This window comes from Diadema antillarum, unplaced genomic scaffold, assembly GCF_040938485.1.
Source record: "Diadema antillarum isolate AM-2024a unplaced genomic scaffold, OU_Dant_1.0 seq00000716_RagTag, whole genome shotgun sequence".
NCBI classification, from domain to species: Eukaryota; Metazoa; Echinodermata; class Echinoidea; order Diadematoida; family Diadematidae; genus Diadema; species Diadema antillarum.
In genome coordinates this window covers 399,394-416,232 of record NW_027271620.1, presented here as the reverse complement: position 1 = coordinate 416,232, position 16,839 = coordinate 399,394, and positions in this window count along the sequence as shown.

Sequence of the window (16,839 nt, the reverse complement as noted above, 5' to 3'; positions counted from 1 at the left end):
ATGGTCCTTATTCTTATTCTTATACGGTTCGTTAGTCCGAAAATGATAGGAATTCAAAACGTTCGTTAATCGGAACATTACAAAAAGTATCGTTAATCCATGGTGGAAAAAGGAGAGTACACTAACAAAACTTAAGAATTGCAATCTTTATAATCGTCTTAAGATAAATAAATCTTCGAAATAACTAACCTTTCTCATCTTTTTTTTCATTAACAAAATTTCTTCGGAATAACGAACCTTATTTCATTTTCGGATGAAAAAGCCTTCGGAACAACGGACTTTCTGACTAGTGAACCTTTTTCTTTTTTTTTTTTTGATTTATAAACCTTCAGAATGACGAACCTCATTTCATTTTCAGATCAACGAACCTTCGGAAAATGAACAATATATTATTTTGATCTAGATTATGAACTTTCGGAATGATGATTCTGCGGAAATGCGAACCTTCACATAAACAAACCATCGGAATCCCGGGAATGGCGAAACTTCGGAATAAGGAGTCTTCGGAGTAACGTACTTTAGTAAGAAAAGAACCTTTGGAATAGCGAACTGTAACCAAATCCTACACCGTCATTTTCTACACATGTGTGACAACACAAACAACTTTATGCTCTTTTTAAAATGTAATATTTAAACGAAATTAAAAAGGTATTCTCCCATTTCACATAGCTTTCCAGCGTATGATGAGGATTCAACAAACAAAATTTTTTTATGCGTGGTTTCCTTCTTTTCGTTATACATTGCATATTATATTTGTTCGGTTACAACGAAATTTCGTTAAAACGAAAAAAAAAAAAAAAACTGCCGGTCCTGAGCATTTCGTTTTAACGGGAGTGCACTGCACATGAACACACACGAGATAAATCCCTTGTAATGAGAGAAAGAGGAAAGGTGAGTTATGAATGACAGGAATAGACTACCTTCACAGTGGACAGAGAAAAGCGAGAGGGAAGAGGAAGATGATGGGTCAAAACCAGGGCACGTGAGGCATGAGATATAAGCTCCTCAAAATAAAGAAGTGTTACATGGAGTTGTGGTAAACGATAGACAATTGTGGTTAAAAAATATTGCAAAAAGTTTAACTCATTCTGAAGTGTAACATTTCTTCACAATGTCTTTAGTTCAATGGTAAAGGCATTCAAACTTAAAACTTCTTTTATACTATACTACCAAGAGAAATCCGAAATTTCGGAACAGTAAAAGAAAATACAGATTTAGCGAAAATAGTTTGGTTAAAGGCATTGACATTTACTGGATTACCGGGTAGGATATGAAGGGACAGCTTCGTTTTTTATGAACATAGAGTCAAAATACAGAGGGAGAAATTAAGCTTTTACATAAATTGTCCTAAGTGCAAACGATACAAATTGTAAATCTTTAAGATGTTGTTTTCATAAAATGATGTATCAGTATGGCATCTCCGTGATTCCTGGCAAATAATACAAAGAACTTCGTTTCCTGTAGTAATGATATTCTTTTTATTAAAGGTAAGATGGGGGGGGGGGGGGGGCAATGACCCGGGAGGTAGTTACCCAGGGGGTAATTGGCGTGGTGCACTGTCCTGGGGTAATTTTCGTCTTGATAGTTATAGGGGAGGGGGAGTTGTAGGCTTGCTTATCCGGGGTAATCATCCTCGGGAAGTTATCGGAGGGTGTAGTTATCGGGTGGAAGTTATCTGGGGTCTAGTTATCGGAGGAGGGGATAATTAACCTGGGGATAATTATCCTGGTGGTAATTATCGGGGGGGGGGTAGTTATCCGGAGGGTAATTATCCGGGGGGGGGGGTGATTATCCGGGGGGTAATTATCCGGGGGGTAATTATCCGAGGGGTAATTATCCGGGGGGTAGTTATCCGGGGGGTAGTTATCCGGGGGGTAGTTATCCGGGGGGTAGTTATCCTGGGGGTAGTTACCCAGGGGGTAATTCTCCGGGGGGTAGTTACCCAGGGGGTAGTTCTCCGGGGGGTAGTTATCCAGGGGGTAGTTCTCCGGGGGTAGTTATCCAGGGGGTAGTTATCCGGGTGGTAGTTATCCAGGGGGTAGTTATCCGAGGGGGTAGTTATCCAGGGGTAGTTATCCGAGGGGTAGTTATCCAGGGGGTAGTTTTCCTAAGGGGGAATTGCCCTGGGGGGGGGGTGATTGCCCTTGGAGGGTAGTTGTCCGGGGGGTAGTTGTCCTAGGGGGTAATTACCCTGGAGGGTAATTGCCCTTGGAGGGTAGTTGTCCGGGGGGTAGTTGCCCTAGGGGGGAATTGTCCTGGGGGGTAATTATCCGGGTGGTAGTTATCCGGAGGGTGGTTTTCCAGGGGGTACTGTTCCTAGAACCGTTTAGCTTAACAGCAAATTACAAAGACAATAATTGCATTCTCCGCCTAGATTATAGGCTATGCAATAATCCATCATGCTGAAATCAATATCACCACATTTCTTTTTGTTTGTTTTTTTGTTCCTACATCTTATTCTTGGGAGAATTTCAGGGGGGATATTTGTACAGGCCATCCCCCCTCCTTAAAAAGTGGGGGGGGGGGGGGGATATATCCCCCCCCCATCCTCCCCCGGGATTTACGCCCATGATCTGTATTGTATGACATACAAAACAGTTCCCGTGATGCTCTTTGAATTGTTATGCATCCCTCTGAAGCTTGTACGAAGTATTACGTGATAGAATTCCTAAATTATGCGAATAAATTAAGTATAATTGGAATTCTATCAGTAATAATGAAGTACAAGATGAGGAGGGTCCCGCCCACACGCTGCATACATACAGCATTGATAACAACAGGTCTTATTCCCTCCCCTTGTTCCGCACGGAAACTGTTTTATCATTCTGATGAGATTGTGATTGATGAGTGATAATGGCATATAAACGCAAGGCCCCTTTAGGGCGAACATAATACACAGTGCATGTGCCTGTTGAATTGAATGACTGTGGTGTCTTTAGTTTTCACGTAGTCGTGACGTTGGAAAGATCCTTTGTTTACACTTCGAAAAGATGAGAGACGTGGAATATCCACCTCCTTTAAATACACTCAAAGACTCAAACTCATTATCATGACAATAGACTTTGAATCTTCCGCCTGTGTGAAGCTCCTGCCTAAAGCACGAGGAATATGCAACCCTCCTCATCTTGTACTTCATTATTACTGATAGAATTCCAATTATACATTTATTCGCATAATTTAGGAATTATGTTGCATGCGTGCCCGCACTTGTAGTTCTTTGGAAGCTCTCTACCCTTTTCTTCTATTTTCTCTTTTCCTCTCTCTCTCTCTCTCTCTCTCTTTCTTTCCTCTCTTGGTTCCTAGTGGGCTCATATGCAGTGTGATACATGTATATGGCGATTATTTATTGAGATAATCACTGTGATATTTGTATATTTTTTATGAGCCAGTCTATCAATGATATGAATGCAAGTTCATTCATTCATGCGTAATAAAATGTACCTTACTATTGTATTTCACCGTTGAACCATAAGGCTCTTGTGAACGACATTGGAATGTTATTCATTCGTGTATTTCAACTGCATGTACATTGCATACTGCATTCTTTGTGAGTTTGGATAAACATCTCTCTTGAGAGGCCTACTCCTTTCTTCCCTTTCCCCATTTCTCTTCTTTCCCTCGGATCCTATGCTCTTTTCTTCATGGTTCCTGCTTTTTCTGGGCACTTTTTGAGGGTAATTAATGCAATATTATTATTACAGGATAACACTGTTGTATTGATAAGTTTTCAAGACAGCTCACTATGTATAAGTGTGCAATTTTATGTGCTTTTATCAATACATATTGTATGTCTCATTATGCAAGTTATTTACAGCCCTTTGCGAATTGACTAATGGAATTTTGATATATGTATTTATGTAAAGCATATCACATATGTGTGCCCACATAGGCAGCTTTTCCCTCCCCCCTCTCGTCTATCCTCTGGTTCTTTCCCTCATTAGCCATGTTCAGACGTGTTTCTTGTCGGAGTAAAAATTTATGGCACGGCATTTAAAATTCAAATTCATGCATATCTTACCACGACCCTTGTGTCCACACGACGGTCGTGGGAAGAAATTTCCGGAAATGGTAGCGCCGCGCACATCGACCATGCGATTGTTTTTTTTTTTACCAGTAGCATTTGTCTTCTCCATTCTTGTTGATGGAAATTTCTGCATGATTGCTAGCTTTGTCGTCGCGATCGACTAGGTTAGAATTGCACTACACACGCACGTGTAGTCGCAAACTGTCAACATTGCGATTTGACCCAGGAAGTTTTACCTATAGGTCGTAAGGTATAAGTTCATAGATACTCCGAGGGCTTGTCCGCATGGGCAATTTACTCCGACCGGCTAGTCATGGTAGCGAGATACTTGAGAAAACTCAGGAGTATCTCGTCCGGAGGAAGAGGTCATGGTAAGTTCCTCCGATCGGAGGAAGTTACCACGACCATGTTCAAACGGGCACTACTCCGACCTATCCTCCGAAGTTACTCCGACCAAGCTTCCTCCGACCCTTCCTCCGAAGTTACTCCGACCAAAACTGCCTCCGTCTGAGCACAGCTTCATCTTTTCTATTTTGCTTCCTGGGCACACATGGACTGTGATTTACATTTACATTATGCAGCATTCATTGTTGCACTCTGTTATCTTATTGGAATGATCACGGAATGTTTTCGCATACGTGTGCATGTATATTTGCATAACACATAACACTGTATTACAATGTGTGCCCTAGAGGCAGCTGTTCTATGGAACCCCTAGGCTCTCCATCCTTTTCCACCTCTATTCTTTTCTTCTTATTCCCGCTCTTCTTGGGCACACATGTGACATGTGATCCCTGGGTTTCTGTATAATGTACATTATGTACATCACTCATGTTTCACTCCCAACATATTTTTAGGGTCTGTGCAATTTTGTATTTATGACTTTGCATTTTTGACATATATTTGCCATAGTCAGACGTCAGCATGTTTAAAAGATTCAATGCATCAATAATATACAAATGATGCACAGGATAGAGTGTGTTAGTGTAGGCGTGGTGCACTCGAGGGTATTTACAATTGTGAAACATGCACGAGGCGAAGCCGAGTGCATGTTGCACTACATTGTAAATACCCGAGAGTGAGCTACGCCTCCACTAACGCCATGAAATAATCCTGTGCATCATTTGTTTTATAAAATGGGTCGAAAATTCGAAAACTATCATCATTTTTCAGCGTTTTTCACGTACCTTTGTGGGTCAAGACGTCCGAAGATGTTTGTCCCAAACATTTACGCACGTCGCACTCGCGGAAGTCCCGCACATACAGTATAAGTATAATGGGGGGTTGGGTTTCCGGACACTTAAGTTCCCGCATGAAAACTTACTTATTTTACATTGAATATGCACCCTTCACCTTAAAGACTTGATATAGACTCCTCATATTGGCCTACTAGACAACATACTCTGAAAACGGCATGAGAATTAACCTGCTAAATCGTTGGATTTGCTCTTCAAAGTGACTCCATGTACGCGTCCGGTCCCATAACGCTTGGTCTACTGTACTGTACAAAGTGTACGTATACGTACGTACGCCACACATGTTATGCACAAGGGAAGACAGGCCGGCCGGCCAGCAGCCCGAACTAGAAGTTGTTTACAGGATTGACAGCGCGTATGCATGCAATTCATCAAAGGAGCCGCCGCGCGCACAGACGATCGGCAATCTACCATAGGATTACAGGCAGTGCAATTGTACAGAAGTAAAGGAAGGAGGTGTGTCTCATTTCAGCGCTTCCTATTGGCTACATTCTTGAACCCATTTTATAATATACAAATGATGCACAGGATAGAGTGTGTTAGTGTAGGCGTGGTGCACTGCATGTTTCACAATTGTAAATACCCGAGAGTGAGCTACGCCTCCACTAACGCCACGAAATAATCCTGTGCATCATTTGTTTTATAAAATGGGTCGAAAATTCGAAAACTAACATCATTTTTCAGCGTTTTTCACGTACCTTTGTGGGTCAAGACGTTTGAAGATGTTCGTCCCAAACATTTACGCACGTCGCACTCGCGGAAGTCCCGCACATACAGTATAAGTATAATGGGGGGTTGGGTTTCCGGACACTTAAGTTCCCGCATGAAAACTTACTTATTTTACATAGAATATGCACCCTTTACCTTAAAGACTTGATATAGACTCCTCATATAGGCCTACTAGACAACATACTCTGAAAACGGTGTGAGAATTAACCTGCTAAATCGTTGGATTTGCTCTTCAAAGTGACTCCATGTACACGTCCGGTCCCATAACGCTTGGTCTACTGTACTGTACAAAGTGTACGTATAGTAGAGTTCGAGTATACGTACGTACGCCACACATGTTATGCACAAGGGAAGAGACAGGCCGGCCGGCCGGCAGCCCGAACTCGAAGCTTGAAGCTGTTTACAGGATTGACAGCGCGTATGCATGCAATTCATCAAAGGAGCCGCCGCGCGCACAGACGATCGGCAATCTACCATAGGATTACAGGCAGTGCAATTGTACAGAAGTAAAGGAAGGAGGTGTGTCTCATTTCAGCGCTTCCTATTGGCTACATTCTTGAACCCATTTTATAATATACAAATGATGCACAGGATAGAGTGTGTTAGTGTAGGCGTGGTGCACTGCATGTTTCACAATTGTAAATACCCGAGAGTGAGCTACGCCTCCACTAATGCCACGAAATAATCCTGTGCATCATTTGTTTTATAAAATGGGTCGAAAATTCGAAAACTAACATCATTTTTCAGCGTTTTTCACGTACCTTTGTGGGTCAAGACGTCCGAAGATGTTCGTCCCAAACATTTACGCACGTCACACTCGCGGAAGTCCCGCACATACAGTATAAGTATAATGGGGGGTTGGGTTTCCGGACACTTAAGTTCCCGCATGAAAACTTACTTATTTTACATAGAATATGCACCCTTTACCTTAAAGACTTGATCAGACTCCTCATATAGGCCTACTAGACAACATACTCTGAAAACGGTGTGAGAATTAACCTGCTAAATCGTTGGATTTGCTCTTCAAAGTGACTCCATGTACACGTCCGGTCCCATAACGCTTGGTCTACTGTACTGTACAAAGTGTACGTATAGTAGAGTTCGAGTATACGTACGTACGCCACACATGTTATGCACAAGGGAAGAGACAGGCCGGCCGGCCGGCAGCCCGAACTCGAAGCTTGAAGCTGTTTACAGGATTGACAGCGCGTATGCATGCAATTCATCAAAGGAGCTGCCGCGCGCACAGACGATCGGCAATCTACCATAGGATTACAGGCAGTGCAATTGTACAGAAGTAAAGGAAGGAGGTGTGTCTCATTTCAGCGCTTCCTATTGGCTACATTCTTGAACCCATTTTATAATATACAAATGATGCACAGGATAGAGTGTGTTAGTGTAGGCGTGGTGCACTGCATGTTTCACAATTGTAAATACCCGAGAGTGAGCTACGCCTCCACTAACGCCACGAAATAATCCTGTGCATCATTTGTTTTATAAAATGGGTCGAAAATTCGAAAACTATCATCATTTTTCAGCGTTTTTCACGTACCTTTGTGGGTCAAGACGTCCGAAGATGTTCGTCCCAAACATTTACGCACGTCGCACTCGCGGAAGTCCCGCACATACAGTATAAGTATAATGGGGGGTTGGGTTTCCGGACACTTAAGTTCCCGCATGAAAACTTACTTATTTTACATAGAATATGCACCCTTTACCTTAAAGACTTGATATAGACTCCTCATATAGGCCTAGTAGACAACATACTCTGAAAACGGTGTGAGAATTAACCTGCTAAATCGTTGGATTTGCTCTTCAAAGTGACTCCATGTACACGTCCGGTCCCATAACGCTTGGTCTACTGTACTGTACAAAGTGTACGTATAGTAGTGTTCGAGTATACGTACGTACGCCACACATGTTATGCACAAGGGAAGAGACAGGCCGGCCGGCCGGCAGCCCGAACTCGAAGCTTGAAGCTGTTTACAGGATTGACAGCGCGTATGCATGCAATTCATCAAAGGAGCCGCCGCGCGCACAGACGATCGGCAATCTACCATAGGATTACAGGCAGTGCAATTGTACTGAAGTAAAGGAAGGAGGTGTGTCTCATTTCAGCGCTTCCTATTGGCTACATCCTTGAACCCATTTTATAATATATCATAATGTTCTATTTTTATAGTCTCAAACATACCTCTTCATTTCATTAGTATTTCAGTCTAATTAGGAACGGTATATCGTTTGATGTATCGAATTGTTAATTAATTATTAGTCATTTTGTTTATGTATGTGATCTGTTTGTTATTCTTGTCGTGTAATGCTCTGTTATCTTGCCAGTGGAGGAAGGTTTTCTGTATTTTTTAAATCAGACAATAAATAATTGAATTGAATTGAATGTTACTCTTTCTGATATCTCTGGCTACTATATCTTATTAAGGCACATTATTTAATATCAAGCGAAAATACCAATATTGGGCCTTGCCCAATGAAAAGAAAAGCTACTCCTCAGAATATATATTGCGCGTTTATGTGACAGTCTTGATAACATAGACTGGTCACGCATTTCTACTATGGTTGATGTTAATTCCTCATACGATGTGTTCTGTAAAATATTATATGAACAATATGATAAACTTATCCCTAAGAAAAAACATTCAGATAACGATTACAAAAAAAAAGTTTCAAACTGAGATATACTTCTTATAAAAACACTGTTGAGACTTATTTGATTGGAAAAGCACTAGTATTTTGTTAAACGCTTGGAATTTTTTCGAACAAGATATGCAAAATACTTGGAAAACTATGAAACAAGCTATGAATCTTTCCCCAAAACACATTTGACATTACAAATATTGAATTTGATGATGTAATGTATGAAGATTCTGAATCTATAGCTCATATTGTCAACATTTTTTCTTCTCTTTTCACCAACCTCTTGACTAATACACCTCCTTCATATGATCACTTTGCTACGTATCTAAGCCCGATTAACACTAAATCCATTTTTCCCCTGTACGAAATGTTTGATATTGTTTCACATATGCCAAACAAGAAAAGTTCTGGATATGATGGCATTGATAATTGTATTCTAAAAATATCATTGATTACATAGCTGAACCATCATTTAAATATCTCTAATTTATTTTCATTTAAAGGTGATGTCCCTGCTGCAATGAAGATTACAAAGGTTATTTTTTTTTCATTGAAGACAGGTAATATAGAATAGACATCAACATATAAAGACCAATTACTTTCTAATCTTCCATTTTGAAAATTGTACAAAAATAATTATGAGGACAGCTTCTTTCATGAGAAAAAAACTTTTTTTAAAAAATTGTCAATTTGGTTTCAGAGAACACGACACTATTCATGCTTAATTATCTTTTGTGCAAGGATTTGCACTTGCTGTCAATAGATCTCTAGAATACATCGTGGGCATCTTCCTTCCAAGGCCTCCGACACGATCAACCACGAAGTACTACATGTACTTCACAAATCATTATGGAATACATGGAATGGACTTGGAGTAGTTCAGGAACTACTTTTCTCATAGAAAGCGATGTTTTCTGACAGGAGCATATATGACTGAGTTACAGAATGAACACTGGAGTTCCACAGGGCAACCTGTTAGGCCCACTGTAATTCATATTATACAGAAGTGACTTCAGTAAATCTTCCCATGTGATGTCTTTTATTCATTTTGCTGATGATATTAGTGGGGGGGGGGGGGGGTTTCCACATCACAATCCTCATATACTTGTGGAAACAATCAATGTGAGTTGGTTTAGATATAGCAATGGATAAGTACTAACAAAATTATCCCTTAATTTTCAAAAAAACAAATTACATGTTGTTTAGTCATTTTCAGAAAACCAAATCACACGTTTAATAATACTTTATCTTCTCTATACTAACAAATATATTTTTTTTAATGAGATATTAGCAGAAAATGTTCTCCATATTAAATTTCTCAAGATTATTATTTATAATAAACTCTCCTTGATATGTCATGTTTATAACATCTCCAAAATTATATCTTGAAAAATTGGTGTTATAAACAGAGTAAAGTTTCACCTCTAATTACTCTGCTACTTACATGCTGTATTGCATTCCTCTCTGATATTACCCTATTTACATTACGGTTTAATGGCTTGGGGCAATGCCCATCAAAATCTGTTAGATTGCTTAGAAGAAGAAAAGAAACGAAAAAAAAAATCATTTCATGTTATTTTCCACTCTTTTATGAGATCTCACACAGATTCATTATTTTTTTGAGAATAAATTGCTAAAATAAAAGATTTATATTATTTCCAATTTGGTCAGTTCATGTTTACTTTATAAAACGGGCCCTTACCTGCTTCATATATGTTTTATAAGCATTTGTCCATTCATAAATATCCCACAAGAAGAATATCATTTACCTTTGTTGAGGTCCATGCATGCATGTTAGCACAAAATATGTTCATAATTATATGATGGGCAAAGATTCTAGAATGCATTAAGTGATGATATAAAAATGCCCCATCATTAGCTGTATTTAAAAGGAAACTGATGCGGATATTGTTGAAATTATATAACTAAAATGTATGAGAGTATATCCTTGGTGGGTTAGTATAATCAGTATATTATCACTAAGTCATAGCCTGATCCGTGCATTTGAATGTCTGTGCCACATGCCTTTCCTCCAACCCTTTCTTTCTTATCTCCCTTCTCAACACCAGTTCAGATTTTCATTGTATTGCTGCATTTGAAGTGTTTCTTGTTTGTACATGTATTTTGGTGCATCTTAGTTCATGTACTTGTCTTGTATCTTGCTTGTTTGTGCTTTTAGTTTTTGTCTCTGCTGGATTTTGTACATTTCATTTCGTGTGTCAACCCTAGGAAATAACACCAACTTGTGTATGTTTAATTTGGTTAATTGTTCAAGCAATATGAATTGGGTGTGGTTACCATGAATGGGGGGGGGGGGGGGGCACCACAATCTACAAGCTTCGCTTTTCAGTGGGTCCCCCATCTCCATCCTGTGATTAATTTATCACTATAATGCTTATTTGTATCATGATCCCCTTCTAAAGTATAATGTAGGCCTACCTCCCTTTTCATTGATTGCTAATGATGAAATTTTTTAGTTTCATGTACACTGTGCATATACAATTATGTTATAGCTGTGTTCAGACGAGGGCAGTTTTGGTCGGAGTAACTTCGGAGGAAGGGTCGGAGTAGTGCCCGTCTGAACAAGGTCGTGGTAACCACGACCTCTTCCTCCGACCAAGATACAAGTTTTCTCAGGAGTATCTCCGCTACTACGACTAGCCGGTCGGAGTAAATTGCCGGTGTGGACAAACCCTCGGAGTATCTATGAACTTACATACCTTAAGACCTAGGTAAAACTTCCGGAGTCAAATTGCAATGTTGACATTTCGCGAGTACACGTGCGCGTGCAGTACAATTCTAACCTAGCCGATCGCGACGAAGAAACTATGGAATATAATAGCGCTCAGAAATTCTCATCAACAAGTATGGAGAAGACAAATGCCGCTGGTAAAACACAATCGTATGGTCGACGTGCGCGGCGCTACCACTTCTGGAAGTTACACCGACCCTCCATGGTGATCCCCGCGAAGGCCGTGGTGAATTGGTCGGAGTTTCTTCCCCAGACCGTCGTGTGGACACAGGGGCATGGTAAGATAAGTATAAATTTGAATTTTAATTGCCGCGTCAATAAATTTTATTCCGACTAGAAATACGTCTGAACATGGCTTATGTTGCAATGGAGAAAAATGTTTAAAAAAAAAAAAAAAAGAACTTGACTGAAGTCTAGAAGACAATGAAAACCTTCTACGGGTAGGTTTCCACGAAAAAGGGGTGTGTCCACTGATGCAACTACTTCGCCCACTGCATGGTAAGTGCCGTCTATTCCACATTGTTCTGGTTCTAGAGAAGATTTTTACAGATTCCTTAATTTTGGGACCTATGGGGTGCATGGTGTCTGTTTGACCAAATGCAGAACCTACCACTCTAGAGATGCTACTTGTAGAGTTTGGTGAAAATCCCTCATGCATTACCCCCCCCCCCCCAAAAAAAAAAAAAAAAAAAAAAAAATCTGAAAAATGTAAAGAGTGCATGACAGATATCAGATGGCAGATGATGAATAATTGCAGTAGCTCACTTGAGCCAAAGGCTCAAGTGAGCTAGAAAGCTCTAATTTCAGCTTGGGGCTCACAAGCAGTATTTTGCAGAATGAGGCATAAAATACGACACAGAGAGGAGACAAGCAGGACATGGCAGAAAAGAGTATAGCTAACAAAGCAGAATGCCAGAATTCAGAACAATCATGATCAAATGTTTATTTTTTAGTAATTCGTTAGAGTAATGGAGATTTGCAAAATCTGATGACAAAACCTAAGATGACACTCATAAGAAGACCACCAACACTATCATGAAAATAAGGAAGGAGTATTTCCTTGGGATAACATTTACCACTTTCAACTTACAAGTTACATTAATTTAAGACTTTACATGATTAAATTTGGAACTGTATATGACTGCACACCTGTTTTATATTATTTATCTATATTTACATCAAGAACATCACTGTGCCCCTCATTCTTTGACACAATCTACATTGCAATGTGTTTAGAATGACATATTCAAACACTTCTGAGAAAAAAAATTTATAGTGAGAGTATAAATGTATAAATGTACAACACAATATGGTGACACTATACTGTATAAGCTGTTATTTTTGCGAGGGTTTTATTTTCATGAATTTTGGGAATATCTCTTGGACAGCCAATTTAACAACATGCGAAAATGTCACCATGCTAGGGTAATAGTGCACTTATATCAGCATTGGTGTCCATTCGCAAAAAACACCATTTCGTGGAAATGTCTGTGATCTCCTCATTCGTAAAAATAACTGTATGTGAAAATTACAGCTAATACAGTAGTGTGATTTACTATCCATAACTTATGCTTAAAGACTGTGTCATAGTCTTTTAAAGGTGAGGAAAAAGGAAGATATTTGCCCCACACTTAAATTCTCTAGGACAGCCCTCCATATGATTACGATAATCTCGATGCTGTCATCAGTGACTGATGGAATGGGCACTGGTGTAATCTCTCATTTCCTTACTTAGCAGGTGATATGCAGAAAAAATTAGCAAGTGGTGATATAAAAGGTCCATTCACACATAAATAAACCATGTGGTTTCCATATAGTACATCAATCTATATCTACTCCCAGTGGGCAAAAAGTAATTAAATTCATCTAAAACATACTTCCAGTATCCCATCAATGCAGTTAACTATGTTACATTCACTGATAAATGCAGTCATTGTATGAAGTTAATAGGGCTTGATAGCGCCATCCATGATTGACATATCTGTTCTATGTGTGTAAATGTTTTAAAAAAAATGTTTTTCCATTAAAAAAAAACCACACACACACCCTAGGGACTACTGCAGATAATTGAATACAATGGAAAACAATATACAATTACCAACATACACATTGATATATATAATACAATAATAGCTCAGGTATAAATGTTCTGTCACATGAAGAGTACATCATTGGCAGTAATACAGACTTTTTAAATGCCTTATTGCAAGTTCCTGTGTTCTCTTGGCCATCTACACAATGAAATTTCAGCTACATTTCCTTCCATGGCTAGCATATGAGTGTCCCTTATGTGTTCAAATAGTCTTGCATTATATACATTCCTTACTTTGTATTTTGCAGATACTCACAGTCTGCTGTATGAACAACAAAACTGCAGATTTCACTGAAGGTGAAAACCCCTATCTAACACTTCTGTACTGGTACACTGCTGAGAATGATAAACAGTTACAAATGTGCCATTTCCACGGCAAAGCACTTTATGTTACACTTGAAAAAAATATGTCTTGCAAAACTTTATATCACAATCAATACGTGGTCAAATTTCATCCGAATCACTTACAAACTGGATAATTTCAATCAGAAAGGCTTCTCCACTGTAAACCATGGCAATGCACTTTTTGCTATAATGATGAATTTGTTTTGTACAACTTTGCATGAAGTTCAACACATGTACCAAATTTTACTTGAACTGCTAATAAAGTGGTGAAACTTCTCCTGCGATGTTTTTTTGTTGTTGTTGTTGTTTTCCCCTTTAGGGGCCACAATAAACTGATATCATGACAATGCAGTTTCAACTACTTTTGGAAATCTTATGTGCACAACTTAACATCAAGTTCAACAATTGTACCAAATTTGATTTGAACCACTTAAAAGCTGGGTTCCATGCTTGCGAGGCTTTTCTTTTTTTCTTTTTTTTTTTTTTTTTTTTGGGGGGGGGGGGGGGCGGGGCATAAATGCACTGTTACCATGGTGATGCACTTCACTTCTTGTATAAATTTGTCCTGCACAACTGTACGTCACAGTCGTCACTTGTATCAAATTACAGTTACATGGCATAAAAGCTGGAAAATTAAATCTGCATGGCCTTTCCTGATTGGGGGGGGGGGGGGGGAATTATGCATTGTTACTATATGGCAATGCACTTTCCAGTACTCTTGCAAATGTGTCTCACACAACAATGGAAGTTTTCTCATTTGTGCCAAATTTTGTTTGAATGGCTTAAGAACTAGAGATTAAATTTCTCTACAAGCTTTTCACCTGATTTTGAGCCATAATGTGTTGTTACCACAGCAATATACTGAATGCTGCTGTACACACGTGTCTTGTACATAACTTCGCATTAAGCTTAACATGTTTGCCAAATTTCACTCGAATCAATTGAAATCTGGACAATTTACTCAATTTGAAAGTCTCTTGCCCTATTTTGAGCCCACTGGTGTTGTTATCATGGCAAATAGATCTCAACACAATAAGCCAATTTTTTTTTTTCATTTGAAAACTGAAGAAGTATTGGTAATTTGACCAGCAACATTTGCAATACACTATCTGACCAACCACCCGCCTGACCACATGCTGATTCATATACGCTACCTAAATTTTGTTTAGAAGGGGTGTTTAAATACTCCAGCAGTTGTAAGACTTGTGATTAATTTGGATAATGGCAGTTTACTTGAACAGCCATTGTGAACTCTTTACTCACAAATATTTGAGAAACCTAGAGTACGTCTTGACAATGTGAGACGACAGTTGCACATAATTAGAAAAAACTAACATGTTTGTCACAAATGTATCAAGTGCTAACTTTGGCTTGACCTAGTAGTGCTTTCAGATGTACTGAGTTACGTTATAATCATTATGATGTAAGGATATACAACTGTGCGACATATTAATACAAGTCCATTCAGATGCAATGCCCCGTTATCCGGTAATTGTATGGAAGCATTTAGACTTCGCGTTCAGTCGGACTTTCATGGGAAGCTCAATGAATGTGTATGAGTCTCTCTGTTGCACAGTATGAATTTTGTGCAGGCTTTGCACTTTGTGTTTATACTTTGTGCTGGACTCATTTTCTAGTCAGGCCCTAGGCATGTGTTGTGAATAAGCCCCGTCTTTTTATACAATGTACGGATTTGAGAGCTTTCACACCCCCAAAATGTCGCATTATAGCATTATCGTACAAAATGGTGCTCAAAACATTGTTTTAAAAAACATCCCACAATAAAACGACAAATCAATATGCACGCATTCAGACGCGAAAAACTATCCTATATGAATATCCAGTAAACCTTGCTTAAGTGACATCGCATAAGTTGACAACTCGCTTAAGTCGACACGATAAAAAAGTCCTGATTTTTGCCTTTGTTATTCCTTGAAAATTTCCTCTTATTAGTCGACATTTAAAAGTCGACAACTCGCCTAAGTCGACATGATTTTCAGTGCCAAGTGAGCTGAAATACGTGTTCATTCTAACACGTATTTATTATCATTATTATGTTAAACGCAACTTTCTCAAACGCAAACTTATGTCTAAGTCGACATAATTTTTTGCTCGAATTCTTATCCCAGTTCTCTGAAAAAGATTGTTTTCCTGCCCCGATTCGCAGCATTTCTTCTCGCTAATTCGCTAGTGTACGGCGCAGTAGCGTTCGCGCCATGCATCCACTGTCTTATACGCCTGAATAGAAAAGGTATAGACTCATTTACACTGAGTAGTACACGTAGTACAGGTGTTTGTGTCTGTGTGTATCGTTTGATGCAGGTCAGCGTGATGCAACTTATGGTGCAAACGAGTCAAAATCAAATGCAGGTGTATCAAATCGCACACAATTTTGCATTGTGCGTTGCTGAAAAGACTTGCGTTTGATATTCATGAAACTAGAAAGTTATTGTACGAACCTAAAACTCAATTGCATTTACACGCAATTCTAAAAATCAAATGCAAGAAACCAGAAAATTGTAGGAAACTAAAACTCATTTGCGTTTAAACGCAACTCTATAATTAAAAAAAAAATAAGTCCATCAAATCACACGCAACGCTGTATTAAAACGCAAGAGCGTTGCAGAAAAAAATAAATATTTGGGAATGAAAATAATATTGAGTTTTATGTAAAACGAATTTGGGGATTTTCTGTCAAAATTTGGCAACTTTGGGGATTTTTGAAGTGTCGTTTGGGTGGGGATTTTGTGAAGATTTGACCTGGCAACGCTGAGCTGGGCTGCTCATTTCCTGGATTACTTGTTCAAGTTGCTCACTTTTTTATCAGTCTGAGTGACAAGCATTATGGAACCTGCAAATAGGGCAAAGAGGTTGCGGCAATCCAGTCTCGCATCTTTCTTTACTGGAAGGTATGCTTGAATCATGCAAAACAGTTGGCATACAGGGTAAATTACCATACATGGGGGTGTTACGGACGTGTTGTAATACT